The 15,717-nt window shown below is 29.3% G+C and overlaps 1 pseudogene; it reads right to left on the bottom strand.

The window, feature by feature from the left end:
- Window positions 1-2,837: 2,837 nt before the first annotated feature.
- Window positions 2,838-3,914, bottom strand: LOC120067816 (annotated as a pseudogene).
- Window positions 3,915-15,717: the final 11,803 nt, after the last annotated feature.

The raw sequence follows: 15,717 nt of genomic DNA, 5'->3' as shown, positions 1-15,717 counted from the left end.
TCCATTCCCGTCGGTGGTTTTATCGCCAATAATTACTTCAATGATTCAATCGGTATTGGGGCTTTTCACGCAATGAAGAATGGGTTCTAACTTAAAATTCTGGTGAGAATTTTGGCTTAGCCTTGGAAGTATAAACAATGTTTCTCCATGGCCATTATCAGTGGCTACTAGCACCATTAGTAGGAAGTTTGTGACCAATGTAAACTTTGGTAATGGAGAATCCTTTCAATTCAACCTTAGATTTTTTTTTTTTTTTGTTCAATATTATGTTCAGTGGGTTGATCACGTTCGTTATCTTGTTTCTTGCATAAATACCAAAGGTCCAAAATAGAACTTAACTTTTAGCAACCGGTTAATAGTTTCTGTTGGAAATGGCAGGACCCTCAGAACGACGAGTAGTAAATCGTCAAGGCACGACAGTCAACCAAAGTGCAAAACCTACAAAACAGAAACTCGTTATAGGTTGAGTCACGGAGCTCGCTCTCTTTAAGACATTTCGCGGCTCTACCCAAGTGTGCAAGCAGGTCTAAAAAATGTCATGTCATCCCCAAGATAAAACAACCAAAAGAAACTCGATCAGAAATGTACTGTTACCGACCGGAACATACACCCTTTCTAAACCCACTACTCGGAAAACTAAAATGGAAGAGGAGAGGAAAAATGAAATGAGAAGTGAGGAATGAATTGTGATTTTCGAACTACTGAAGGCCATGCCTTTTATAGGCCTTCAGCGTTGAATCGTATGGAGCGAAAAGATTCTCCGCCTCAGAGCGTGTGTGGACAAAATAGAAAAGCGAACGAAGCGCGAACTTTGTCAAACAGAGCGGACCATTTCCTCATTTTTTCCCGATTAAAAAAAATATTTTTATTAATCGGTCGGGCATGGCGAGGGGCACGTGTGGGATGCCCACCAAACCCACATTGGTCTATCTCCTCACTCTCTCCAAAACATGGGTACCCCGTGGGGCCCAAACCCAAAACTCAAGATTGGAGTACATAAGTATTGGATTTTATGTCCTAAAACTCGTAGTTTGTAAATTAATAAACATATTCTATTTTATTTTTCGATAAAGTTGTTATTGAAATTGTAATCTTGAATCCAATAAACTAAGGTCCTGAGGCTATTTAATGTAGTTTGAACTTTATGTAGTGACATAAATGTGGATTAAGTTCAAATATATAGCCAAAATGGTCTATAGTATATGAATAAGGTTGGGCGTTTTATTCTGGGGATGCTATGGATGCGGCCCACTTTGTAGTTAGTACAAATGATGTGATCCTGAATCGTTCATATAGAGATATGTGAGTGGGGGCATCCTATGTAAAGAGTTTGCATAAGACTAAACCATGAAATAGTCACTTTTTACGTTCTAAATGCCGTTTTATGTATAAAACTGACTATTTCGTTAATTGATGATCTAGGTAACTTAATCTTAATTCTGAACTAACTATGAACTCCTGTTCACTTGGAATTATCCTTAGATCTGCATAGGTGAGGGCAGCTCATCATCGTTGGCTCAATAAGCCTCCCATTTCAGAGGTAAGATCGGGTGGATAGCTGGAAACATAGGATGCAAGAAGGAATTCACTCCTACCCGTTATAGAGATAGTAGATAGGTTGTTCCCTTTAGTATTGAATCCAGGTCTTAAATAGCGTTGGACCTTAGACCAATTGTTCATTAGAGGATCAATAGAACTTAAGGAACAAGATGTAGTCTTGGGGATAAAACGGTTTTTATGATCCAGCCGAGATTATGAACAACCTGTGAAGGATTAGCTTACTAATCATGGTTATATCAAATGGACACAAATATATCTATAGTGAGGGGAGTGCAACTACGGGACTCTAGTGGAATGACCCGTTAGTTAACGAATGTTGATTAACTCCATCTAAAGAGTTTAGCCAACTAATCTCAGATCATTGGAGCCCATGATCTAGGTTCATTAGGTTCCCATATTAGCTCATATGGAATAAACTTAGAACAATATGATAGAATAATTCGAATTGTTTGAATTAGGTGAAGAGAGAGAAACCGACAAGTATATGTGATATAGTGGTCGAGGTTTTCAGTTCAAAGATGTAAAAAGTTAAAGAGTTGACTTTTGACTTTGAAAAGTCAAACTTTGACCGACTTTATATTCAAATATGATTTGAATTTCGAGAAAATGAATGCGGATTCATGCGGATTCATGCAAGTAGAGATAAGAGACTTCTCAAATTTTTTTATTAAATACTAATGGATGCGTCATTTTAAAAATGTGGAGATTAAAGGATACTTAGGTATATTGAGGAAACTAGAAAGTTGAGGTTGTATTGTTTTTCTTTATCTTAATGTAATTTGTACAACATGTCGACTCCACAAAAAATATTGTTATTTTTATGGAATGTTGTATTGATTGATCTCATTACGAGTGATATTTATAATATTAAAAATTTATTTTGATGTAAATGTACTTGTATACAATATTAAAGATTTATATGATTACAGTTGATTTTATAACTTCATTTGTAATAATTTGTTATTGGTATAAAGTGTTATGTAAACTATACAATTTGATCATAATCGACTATCAAGGCAAGATTCAAAATGCAATATGGTTTTCATAGCAATTTTTTACGATTAATGATTACATGCTATTTATTAAATTTTTGCACCTCTCTCTAATTTATATTAATCATTGCATTTAAACTTTTAACATCTACCCAAAACTGAAACTTCAAACATGGATCATATTTGAAAAAAAAAAACAATGTGACCTGTCATTGAATGATTATTTATTTTGAGAACCATATATAATTTTTAAATGCTACTTTAGTAACAAATAATAAAGGAAAATGGTATGAAATTTTTCATAATTTTCTCGATCATATTCTCACAGAAAAAGGATTTTAATTAATGCATCACACAAATTTAAAACATATATGTGTGTAAGTAAAAGAAAAATGGAGAAGAAGCCTTCGTTTTTTTTTATTATAATACTGAGCTTATTCATGGCTTTAAAACTTGCTAATTAAGTAATTAATTGATGCTGCCTTTAATGGCGTCGCTGTAGCCATTATCAAACGCCTTGCTCCATAACATCACTCCTCCATAGTTGGAAGAAGTTTTTATGGTCGGAAAACTTGAGAATAAGCACATCCGCCGGAATAAAAGCCGCCGCTTGGGGCGGCCTCAGGCGCGGCCGGCAACCCCATGAAAAGCCTCAAACCGGAAACGTCGTCCATTGGTTCAAGAATTGAGGAGATTGTCCGCGTTATCTGCAAACATGCAGGGTGGGTTGTTGTAGAATTGAACCCAAACAAAATCAAACAAAACCAGTTTTAAGTGGCTGCGTCGTTATTTCTGGGTGTCGGGATCGGACACTGCGGCGCGGCGGAGAGAAGGACTTGACCGAAGTTCTTTAGCTCCTGAGCTAATACGTCCCAGAACTGACCGGAGCCCGCTTCGATATCGAAATCAATGCCGTCCAAAACGGCATCGCCGAGTGGTCTTGAACTCGACTGCCCGCCGAGGAAGTTGTTCCAAAGAGAAGTTCGCGACTTCTCTCGCACGTCGGCCGAGGAGAGTGAATAGCTCCCCGCACCGCCGCCGATAGAGAGGAGGACTTTGATGCCTTGACTTTTGCAGGAATTTATTTCGTCGCTCAAAAAGGCGCAACCGTTGTTGTCGGGGTTGCAATGACCGGCAAGGTTGAGGACCGGAGTTTGACTGCTGCCAAAGGATGAAGAAATGCTATGTTGACAAACTCGTAGTTTGTAGTGGCACAAGTAGAGGCAAGAGAGCCTTCGTTGCCGTTTTGGCCCAATAGATGGCAATTCCGGCAGCATCGGAAGATCGAAATATGGAAGAGAGGAGGAAGATGATGGAAAGGATTGTAGTTATTTTTTGGGCAGTCATTTCTGGTCAGCTTTTAAGTTTTTGCTTTTGTTGTGTGTTTCAACAATGAGAGAAGATGAAGTGAATTTATAGGAAGGGGAAAGGAGATGGCATAGTCTTTGGTCAAGTCAAGGAAGAAAAAGTAGATAATAAAATTTTGGCCGTGTCATTTGGTTTGGAAAAATATTACAAATTATTAACGAATTGGCGTGTTCTAGTTGAAGAGAAATATATAATAATAATAATATAATTCGTTGATTAGAATTTCCATGAGATAGGTATATTATGTGTAGTCAAAGTCCAACCAACATCTAGAAGCTATGTTATATAAGCCAGCTATGTCATTCTACTTATATTATATTATTAGTTTAACTCTCTAAATTGTTCCTGCAACTACATTTAAAAGTGGATAACCCACTTTTAAATTTAATTAATTTCGATTTTTATTAATACTTTTTAAGTTTTCTTTTAAAAAAAAAAAAAAAAAAAAACTCTTTCGATGTCATTTAAATTACATTTTTTGTGTTCCACTTATTTTATGGATTATTGTTTCAAAATTAGAGTAATGAGGTGTAAAATAAAACACTATTTTTAAAAAGTTATTTTTCCAGATAAATTTTATTTGAATAATAATTTTAATTCAAGATATGAGATTTGACCATTGTTTTCTCTATGAAATTCGGAAATTAATTTAAAACGAGTCATAAAAAGGATCAAATTACACCCAAACTTTTAATTTCATGAAATTATCCTTAAACTTGATAAAGTATTGCAATTTTCACGTTCAATTACATTTCATTTTAAAAAATTAGTTGAGAATAGGTATTCTCATATTCTTTCAATGATTTATAAAATACATGTTGTACAATACTGACAAAATTTTAAAAAATGAAAAAAAAAAAAAAAAAAAAAACTAAAGTTAAACTACAAATTTAGTTCTTAAAGAGTCTATTTGGCTCAAGAGAATTCAAGCAAAAACCTATAATAGGTTAAACTTTCAATTATGTATCTCATAGCCATGCAATTTAAAAAATATCAAATAGATTCCTGAACTTTAAATTTTTTTGTCTAATAGATCTCTAACAATATTAAAAAAATTAAAAAATGATTGATCTATTAGATATAATTTGAAATATGTCTAATGATATCCTAAGCTTTCAATTTTATGTCTAATAGCTAGTTTCATGTATTATTATAATTATAATTAATTAATCAAATACATATTAACTAGATACACAAAATTAAAATTTTATATTCGATCTTATTAGGCATGAAATCAAGTTTATAGAACATAAAATCATCTATATTCGTTGGATTCATATTAAAGGTCATTTTTTATTTATTAGATAAAAAATGTTTGTCAAAAAAATCATTTTGTTTAAACTTTTTTTTATCTAAACTATTTAAAATATACTTTGGAAGTGTTTCAAAAGTTCTTTGGATTTAAATGTCAATTTGGATTTATTAGAGAAAAAATGTTTATCAACAAAGTCAATTTTGTTTAAATTCTTTTTATTCTAAACTATTTAAAATACACTTTGGAAGTTTCAAAAGCTAATTTCTAGTTGCCAAATACTTCAATTTTTTTTTTACAAATGACTTATTCTCAAAATTAAATACATAAAAAGTTAAACCAATCACACCAACGTTTTCGTTGTTCTCCTTAATTCTTTTATAGTTTTATAAAAATGAAATTATTTTCTCGTATTTTTTGTGGCTCTGTTTGTTTTGTTATTTGTTTCTTTTGATATGTGATTATCAGGACATTTTAAAAACTGATATTATTTTATCCATATGATTTTTTTTAAAGAAATAAAAAATAAAAATAAGAATTTTATGATATTGTATATGAAATGGAAATAATAGTTGATTATATATATATATTATATATATATATATATATATATATATTATATATATATATGACTAAAAAAGTCATCAAAATTTATTTTGATTTTTTAAAAACAAAAATATAATTATCCCAACATGTTTTTGTTTTCCACTTTTTAAAAACACGTGTCGAAAAACAATTATTAAATATGTTTATATATATAACACCAAAAACAGTAACCAAATAAGAATGGTTTTGGCTTTTTAAAAACTAAAAATAAAAAAATAGGAAACAAAAAAGTAAGGCGCTATTTGATAATCATTTAGGCCTCATTTGTTAACGATTTGGTTTTTGGTTTTTGATATTTTGAGTTTTGAAAATCTGATTTTAGTTTACAATTTTTGAAAAACAAAAATCGTACCTGTTTAGTTACTATCTTTTAGAAACAAATTTTCAATTTATTTAATAATTGGAACAAAAATTATGTTTAATAAATATGTTTTTTTAAAAGAATAATAAGTTTTGATGATTTTATGTATCTTCAAGTGACAAAACAAGAATACTAACTACCATTAAAGTTGAACCAAGTGGTTCAAGAATAAGTTAAACACAAGATGCGGTTGCAATTTTGATTTACACCATTACCAAAAACTTTATAGGTGAACCCGTTCAATTCCAAGAACGAAGTTCTGAAATTCTTTCCAACCTTACCTGTCCAAAACTTCAAGATTTCAGATGGTATAAAGATGTTTTTTTATCCGAACAGATTACAATAATCAATATTGAAAAGAAAGATTCCTCTCAGGATTGTTAAAATTACTTACTGAAAAGGTACGCCAAACAATAAGACAAATTTATCAAGATACAATTCCTTTTGATAATCTAACCTATGGTGAATTGATTAACTTTATAAACAGTGAAGGTTGAGCTTTATGCACAGACCTTAAATTAAATGCAAAATTTTTTTTAAAAAAATTACTTTATAAGAAAAAACAAGAACTTGGGTCTTTTCGTGCTCAATATGGTTATGAGAAAATACAAGCTCCATTAGCAAGAAAACGATCCTAGCAATTTAAAAGAAAATTTTAAAGAAAACCTTGTAGAATCCAAGGATATTTTAAAAATAACCAAAACAAACAAACTTATAAATCAAAACCAAAAAGAAGATTTAAAAATTATAAAACTACTAAGAAAAGAAAAGAAGTAACTTGTTATAAATGCACACAAAAAGGACACATAGCTCCCAATTGTCCTATGAAAGGAAAACTTTATAGTTTAGAAATAGATGAAGATTTAAAAATTCAATTATTAAATTTATTAACACCTTCAAACTCTTTCTCTTCGTCAGAAGACAATGATGAATCCTCTTATGACCAAAATTTTAAAATCCAAGAAAATACCGATAATTCTGATTTTGAAATATCAATATCCTCTCGTGATAATCAAATCGAGACATGTACATGTAATAAAACTATAAATGTTATTTCAAGAGACCAAGAAATTCTTTTTGAAGCCATTCGTCAAATTGAAGACCCCAAAATTAAAAGAGAATATTTTGAAAAACTTAAAGATCTTATTATAGAAGAACCTAAACAACAAAGTTTCCAACATTACAATCTTAAAGATATAATTTCTCGCTTCGGACCAGAAACAAAATCAGTAACTATTCCCGACCTTCAAAGAGAAATAAATACAATAAAGGAATAAATTTCTAATATTAAAAAACAAAATTCTCAAATAAAATCCGATCTCTTATCACTTCAAACTATCAACTTTTCACTTTTGAAAATCCTGAAACTGATGACAAACCCGATAAAATTTCACATGAATCGTTTATCGATCTTATTAATAAAGTTCAAATAAAAAAATGGTACTCTGTTATTAATCTTGTCATAAATAAGGAATACCATTTAACTTATAAGGTTTTAATTGACTCAGGAGCGGATCAAAACTGCATACGAGAAGACTTAATACCTACCAAATACTTCGAAAAAATTTCACAAAAATTACATGGTGTCAATGGTCGATGATTAAAAATTCGTTACAAACTTTCAAATGCACATGTTTGCAATCAAGGATATTGTTTCAAAATTACCTTCATATTAGTTAAAGACTTAGATGAAGAAATAATATTAGGAACTTCATTCTTATCCCAACTTTATCCTTTTTCAGTAAATGGGAAAGGAATACATTAAAAAAATTTATATCAAAACATTACTTTCAAATTTGTAAATCTAATATACTAAATTAATAGATTCTATTCAAAATTCTTCAATATTTAAAACTATTAATTCCATTAAAAGAAAGACACAACAAGTACAATTTCTAAAAGAAGAAATTAGTTATAAAAGAATCGAAAAACAATTAGATGACCCTTATATTCAAAATCAAATTAATCACTTTAAAGAATTAATTGAAAAAGATATATGTGCTTCTATTCCTAATGCCTTTTGGAAAAGAAAGCAACACATTGTTAACCTACTATATAAAAAAATCATGAATAAAAAATTCCTACAAAAGCAAGACATATACAGATAAATGTTGAATTATTAAAATACTGCCATAAAAAAATTCAAGAACTTCTAGAGAAAGGACTTATACGACCTAGCAAATCACCTTGGAGTTGTGAATGTAAATTGAATGAGAAGTACCTCGTCTTGTAATCAATTATAAACTTTTTAATTATGTTCTAGAATGGATACGTTATCCCATACCAAACAAAAAAGATCTAATTAACCGAATATAAAATGCAATCTTCTCAAAATTTGATATGAAAATCTGGATTCTTGTAAATTCAAATTGTTGAGAAAGATAAGTATAAAACAACATTCAATGTATCATTTGCACAATACGAATGGAATGTAATACCATTTGGACTAAAAAAATTCCCTTTTGAATTTCAAAATATTATGAATGACATTTTTAACCCATATCAAGAATTCACAATTGTCTATACTAATGATGTTTTAATCTTTCACAATCCATAGAACAACATTTTATATGTTTAAAAATATCTTACAAAATAATTAAACAAAATAGTTTAGTTGTTTCTCTACCTAAAATAAAATTATTTCATTAAAAAAAAAAGTTCTTAGGATACAATATCTTTTGAGAAAAAATAAAACAAATTCAAAGATCAATAGAATTTGTTAACAAATCTCCGGAAGAAATCACCAATAAAAATCAATTACAAAAATTCTTAGGTTGCTTAAATTATATATCAGACTTTATTCCAAATTTAAGACATACATGTGAACCTCTATATCAAAGACTCAGAAAAAATCCCCCTCCATGGACTCCTCAACATACATCAATCATTAAAACCATCAAAGGTCTAGTCAAGAGTCTTCCATGTTTATCCATCAAATCATCAATCTACATGTATCACTCATTGTAGAAGGCATCAGATATAGGATATGAAGGCATTCTCAAACCGTCCATCAATAGTAACGAACAACTAGTTAGATATCATTCGGGTATCTGGCTAGGATCTCAAAAAAATTATTCAACCATCAAAAAAGAGAGTTCATCAATCGTTTTATGTACCAGTGTGAATGTCCCATCTGTCGAACTGCCAAATTTGAGTCACCAACCACTTTGAACTTCTTGATCTTCATTTCTTTAGCGACCCGTGAGAATACCACATCATGGTGACAGGATTCGAACCTATGGCCCTCTATACCCATAACAGATGCGCTGACTAGACTACGCTATAAAAGTTTTTCTAATACGTGTTGATTGCAAAGCAGCTACAGATGTTTTACAAAAGGATGTTAAAAATCTGGTTTCTCAACAAATTTTTTTCTAGATGGCAAGCAATACTTTCTTGTTTTGACTTCAAAATTCAAGCTATAAAAGGAAGTATAAACTCCGTTCCTGATTACCACACTAGAGAATTTCTTCAAGGCAAGACTAAAGGGGAGAGGGAAAGAGAAAAAGAAAAGAAAGAATGAATTCTACTTGTAAGAAAGAAGAAAAGCATGATCATGATCAAGAACAACAACAACGATCAACACCTCCACAAACTAAAACCTCGTATTCTCAAGCATTTCAATTTCTCAAAGGAGAATCATCACCAATAATGGAGGATCGAAAAGGGAAAAATCCTCAAGCAATACCGTTATCAAATAAATTTCAAATTTTGGGATCTTCCATCCCTTTAAGACCTTCTGCCTTGACAATCAACCCTTCCCCTATCAAAATTGAGGAGTCATCCATTCCTCCAACTACTTACGTCCAAGTCATTACAAACTTAAACTCTCAAAATTAAAAAGTTATACCCTCAAACAAAACTTTTAATTATGGATCATCTTCATCTACTTCTTACCATAATAAAACTCGGACTTCATATATTACAACTCTTGAGCTAGAATTCGTAGGTAGTTCTATGTTTGAAACAATTCAAAAAATATTTCCATTAAATTTCCATTTTATTCCAAATCATCCACAAAAAACTCATTTATTCTATGAATTTATTCTCGTTGATACCAACTCAATTGAAATCACTCATAATAAGTATAAAGATGACCCCAATAGAATTGTCTTTTCAAAAGTTAAAATTCTTGTGTTCTAACTCCAACCAAATGGAATCAAAGTATTTATACCGAAAAAAGATTTTCTCATCAATTTTCTCCACAAACTTATTTATACATCGATTATCAAAATGTTTATTATAATATGTTTTGTTTAAATAATTTTAATCATTCTTAGTTTATAATATTTGACAAAATATGTATTCAAAATTTTCCATTATGGTTTAATGATTGGTGGAATTTATTTGGTCTTAATGAGACTATCCTACCATACCCAATTCTTGAAAGTTTTAAATACTTTTTAATGATATTTTCTCAAATTCTTTTGACTTAATTCTACGTTTTTCGAATTATTTTAATCTAGCATTGATCTTTTGCTGGAATTACTCAGTTACATAATCAAATGGCATCTCCCGCCTTTCTCGATCATATAGAATGAAGTGGTGGGACAAATTCAAAACAACTTTTGCTTCAAAAAATTTGGTGAAAAAATGGTTTTCCATCTATCCCCACAACATGAATCCAAATCTACAAAAAAATCAACAATTCTTAACAAAAAAAATGAAGACTGATGGCTGCAATAGCACAAGTATGAAATAAAGAAGAACTCAATATTATCATTTAACAAATTTCGCCTCAATCCACTACTAGCCAAGAAGAAAATACATCCTACATTCAAGAAAAAGAGGATGACAACAAATTTGCAAATTCTATACATCACATCCATACGCCAACTTAATCCACTAATCCAAATCAGTAGACGATAAAATCCAAATGAAGACAAAAGTTGTACACATGTCAAATTTAAGTTTCAATGTATTGTACAAATGTTTGGCTTTTAGATTTTAAGTGTCATCTATGTACAAATGTGTCCTAACGTGTCTAGTTAATGTAATACATGGTAAGTTTCCTATCTCTATATAAAGGAGGCTTAGTATGAATCTAGGGAAATAAGTTTTTCTTCCAAATCTTTTGAGTCTTTGCTTTTAGAGAAAAAAAGAGAACTTGTACTATGTGAAATAAAATAAAAAGTTCTTTATTTCTCTAACAAAATTCAAGTTTCTAGCATTTTAATATTTCCAATAACTACATTATTTACATCAACTTTCCTTTACCAAATTTTATAATTTCAACAACTACTTTAGTCTTCTTTTATTATATTTCAATTTGTCAAAAGTTTTCATCATCATTTCAAACACATATTATATTAAACTATTGTCTCATCAATACCAATATATTCATCATTCTTCATAAATTTACATTCCATACAATCATCATATCTCTCATTTCATTTCTTCATAATTTTCCATTCCATACAATCATCATTTCATTTCTATCTTTGCCACGTGTCAACCATGTATGCTTCCACCAACTCCATCTACTTCATGCTACATGCACATCACGTGTCGAATTCAAAATATCTTCATGCTACATGCATCACCATGCATATCACCCTTAATGGTATTAGAACCTAGTTATTTACTAGTAGAGTGTGTTAATTCAATTACATTAGCATTAAATTGTCATTAAGTCTTTGCCTTTGTAATATTCTAAGTATCCTTTGGAAAGCCTTGTGTTCCCGACAGTAGAATCGTAAGACCGTTAGTAAGCTCAGTGTTCCAGTGTTGTAGAATTTCAACATCCTGATTATTTGTCACAATAGATAATTGGAATTTTAATACAACTTTAAGCCTTAAAAATTTTAATGTCTAAGCTATTTGGAAAAATGCTCTCTAAAGCCCATATTACAAAAAAAAAAAAAAAAAAAAAAAAAACTCAAATTTAATTGAAGACTACGCAAATGATACTCAACCCTCTATAGTCAATAGTCAAGAGCTTCAAATAACAAAAATAGAAAAAAATCTCCATAATTGGAATATACCAAAAGTAAATATTAAAACAATCTATAAAATAGGAAAATTTGACTTTTTTCAAGATTATAGAATTAAAACCGCAGAAAATTAGTCCCAATCAATAAACTCTCAGAAACTCTTCGTTTATTTTCAAAACAATCAATTCTTCAACACCAAGAAAAATATAAATTTCTTCATTTAGAATTAGTTCAAATTGCCATAAAACTCTTTATAGGATAAGATTAGATACTCCAATAATTCTATTACTTAGTGATAAAAGATATAGAAACTTTTCAAACTCAATACTTTCTATAATTGAATCAAATTTAGATCGAGAACCAGTTTACTTCAATTGTTATACAAACTTTTCAGTTTCATTAAGTGATCCAAATATAATTCGATCTGTAATGCTTGATATTAAAATTCAAAATATGGATTGGGAACCACAAACTGAAGCTATTGTAGGAATATTTCTAATACATTATAAACTAATGCATACAAATTTGTCCCCCAAAGCTCTTAAGACTTCTCCCAAAGATGAAACCCTTCTAATGGAAGCCAGTGTGGAATACTCAAATACTTTTACTCCAAAAATGTTATCTTGGAATCAAATTACTCATAATCCTAGATGAAATTTAGAAGACACTTTTAATCCTTTAATTGAAGATCCAAAATTAACATATATTATTGAAAATGAAGATGGAAGTATAGAAATACAGTTTCAATCTTCAAGATTGGAACTTCCTATATTTTATACTACGTATGAACCTCCTCAACCAAATACTTCTATAAATCTTCAAGGAGTACAGTTTGATAATACAATACCACAACCTTTTTATACAAGAGATAAGTAACCAACCTTATCCCCAACTTATTCTGATATACAAAATATTAATCAGTTAAATGTTATTTCCAACCCTTTATAATTAACAAAAATAAAATTAGATAAAGAGTTTTAGTCTGACAAAAATAAACTAAGGAATAAATTTTTTGAATCCTTTACCAAAACTGAACAAAGTGCGATTCATGATGAATATTACGAAACAATGGAAAAACTTAAAATAAATATATATTTCTTTCGTTGGATAAAATAGAGGACATATTATCAAAATATTACATCTCCTTCATATCAAACTATTAATACTAATACCTCTTCCCCCACATCGGAAACTACAGATCCTAAATGATGCATAACTTCTATACATTCTCCCTTAAAAGAAATTAAATTTCAAAATAATAATGATCAAGAAGTAATAGTTTCACCTTTCAAGATGATAGAAGTGCCTGAAGTTGGAACAATAGTACCAACATTAAAAGATATTAAAAATATACAATTATAGAATAATTATTCTAATAAAATTTTACATACAATATCCATAGAATCCAAACTTGAATCTCAACATTATCCTATAAAACCACAACCTCAACTAATTGATAAGACAAAACCTTTGTTTAAACCTTTTGAAATATCATATAAAGATTTAAAATTAATTATTTTTCAAGTAAAGAATCTAATAATATTTTAGACAAAATTAATTTTCAATTACAAAACCTGAATCTAAATTCCACAAAAGCATTTAATACATCAACCTCAACATCAAAAATTAATACTATAAATGAAACTCCTAGTAAAAATCATTCTGACATACATGAAATAAAAGGCAATCTTGATGACTTACATAAATTAGAAGACAATTTTGAAAATAACCTGGAAAAACAATTTCAGAACCTCACTCTTCAAAAGATAATAAATCCTAGATATCTAAAATTAAGAAACTATTATTCCAAACCATCTCTCCCTGACATGCAATCCGAAGAGAGACATCAATTAACACGGGCTCGGTATGCAGGAAATGACATCTATCTACGAATGGAATATAGATGACATGACTGAACATCAAATTCTAAATTTAATGCATGACCTTAGCGGCCACTTACAAAATACACCAAAATACAGACCATCAAATTGCTCAAATGCTAATTTTCGGTTTCACGGGATAATTGTGTATCTTCAAGTGACAAAACAAGAATACTAACTGCCATTAAAGTTGAACCAAGTGGTTCAAGGATAAGTCAAACACAAGATATTGTTACAACTTTGATTTACACCATTACCAAAAACTTTATAGGGAATCCGTTCAATTCCATGAACGAAGTTATAAAATTCTTTCCAACCTTACTTGTCCAAAACTTCAAGATTTCAGATGGTATAAAAATGTTTTCTTAAGCAAAGTCTACACCATATATATATATATATATATCAAACTATTTTTATAATAACTTTCCATCTAATATTTTATAAAATTATATATATTTTTTAAAATTTTTTTGTTTAAAAATCATATTGATTAATATTTTCATAAGCATGAATTAATCACAAATCAACTTAATTAACATAATAAAAATAAAAATATATATCAAATACAAGAAAATAGTTTCTTTGGAGAATGCAACGATGAAAACAATTACTCTAAACCTAATGATCTAACATTATTTCCTTAAGTCAATTTTGTTTCTTCTATGGTAGTCAATGTGTCATGAATATAGGATAAATTATTAACATGTGAACACAACATTTCAATCATATGACTCAAAAACACTATTTTTTTTTAAATCTTTTTTAGGATTTCCCCCCCTTTTTTTCTTTCCAACAAGGATCAAAATAAGGGTGATAATTGTATACAAAATAGATGAGAATTGGGGTAACAATTCTGTGTTTTTTAAACTATAAGAAAGTTACATATTTAAAAACTATGAGAAGCAAGAAAGTTACATATTTAATCACTTTTCTTTTTTTTTTTTTTCTTAAGAAAAGACATTTTCTTCTAGAATTATGTCTTTACCGAAAAAGCACACAATCTCATCGAGAGTTGTAGTTTTCTAAATTTTATAATAATAATAATAATAATAATCTAATTCATTTCGAATGAATTCCATTGTTTGGTATAGTAGAAAATAAATGATTTTAAAATCTGAAGTGATTTTAAATCTTGTTTTACTTAATTTTTTTTTTGACTAAAATGCTCGGATTTTGTAAGATTTTATAGGATTTGAAAGTAAATTACTTAGATCTCGTTTGGTAACCATTTTGTTTTTTGTTTCTATTTTTGAAAATTAAACCTATGAACATTTTACTTCCATCTCCAAATTTCTTCCTTTGTTATCTATTTTTCGCCAATGGTTTAAAAAATCAGGCAAAATTTTGAGAACTAAAAAAAGTAGCTTTCAAAAAGTTGTTTTTGTTTTTGAAATTTGGCTAAGAATTCAATCATTGTACTTAAGAGTGATGTAAATTATTGTAAGAAATGTAGATGAGATAAACTTAATTTTCAAACCAAAAAAAAAAAACAAAAAAACCAAATGGTTATCAAATGAGACCTTAATTAACCTTGTCAACTTCTAAATTTCAATTAACAGATCATAGTTAAAAGCCTATATCAGTAAATTTTTCTTCTTTTTTTGTTATCATCAAAACACAAAATTTTAAATACATTCATTTCAAATCTTCCTCGTTCCAAACAAAGTAATTAATTAAAACCATTTCTCAAATTTCAAATCACAAGATTTAAAATTATTTCTTAAACTTTTTTGAATCAAAGCGGAGGGTTAAAGTCTATAAAAAT

The sequence above is a fragment of the Benincasa hispida genome, chromosome 12, assembly GCF_009727055.1.
Source record: "Benincasa hispida cultivar B227 chromosome 12, ASM972705v1, whole genome shotgun sequence".
In the NCBI taxonomy this organism is placed as follows: domain Eukaryota; kingdom Viridiplantae; phylum Streptophyta; class Magnoliopsida; order Cucurbitales; family Cucurbitaceae; genus Benincasa; species Benincasa hispida.
The sequence above is the reverse complement of the archived record's forward strand: the minus strand, read 5'-3'. Positions and strand labels throughout refer to the sequence as shown.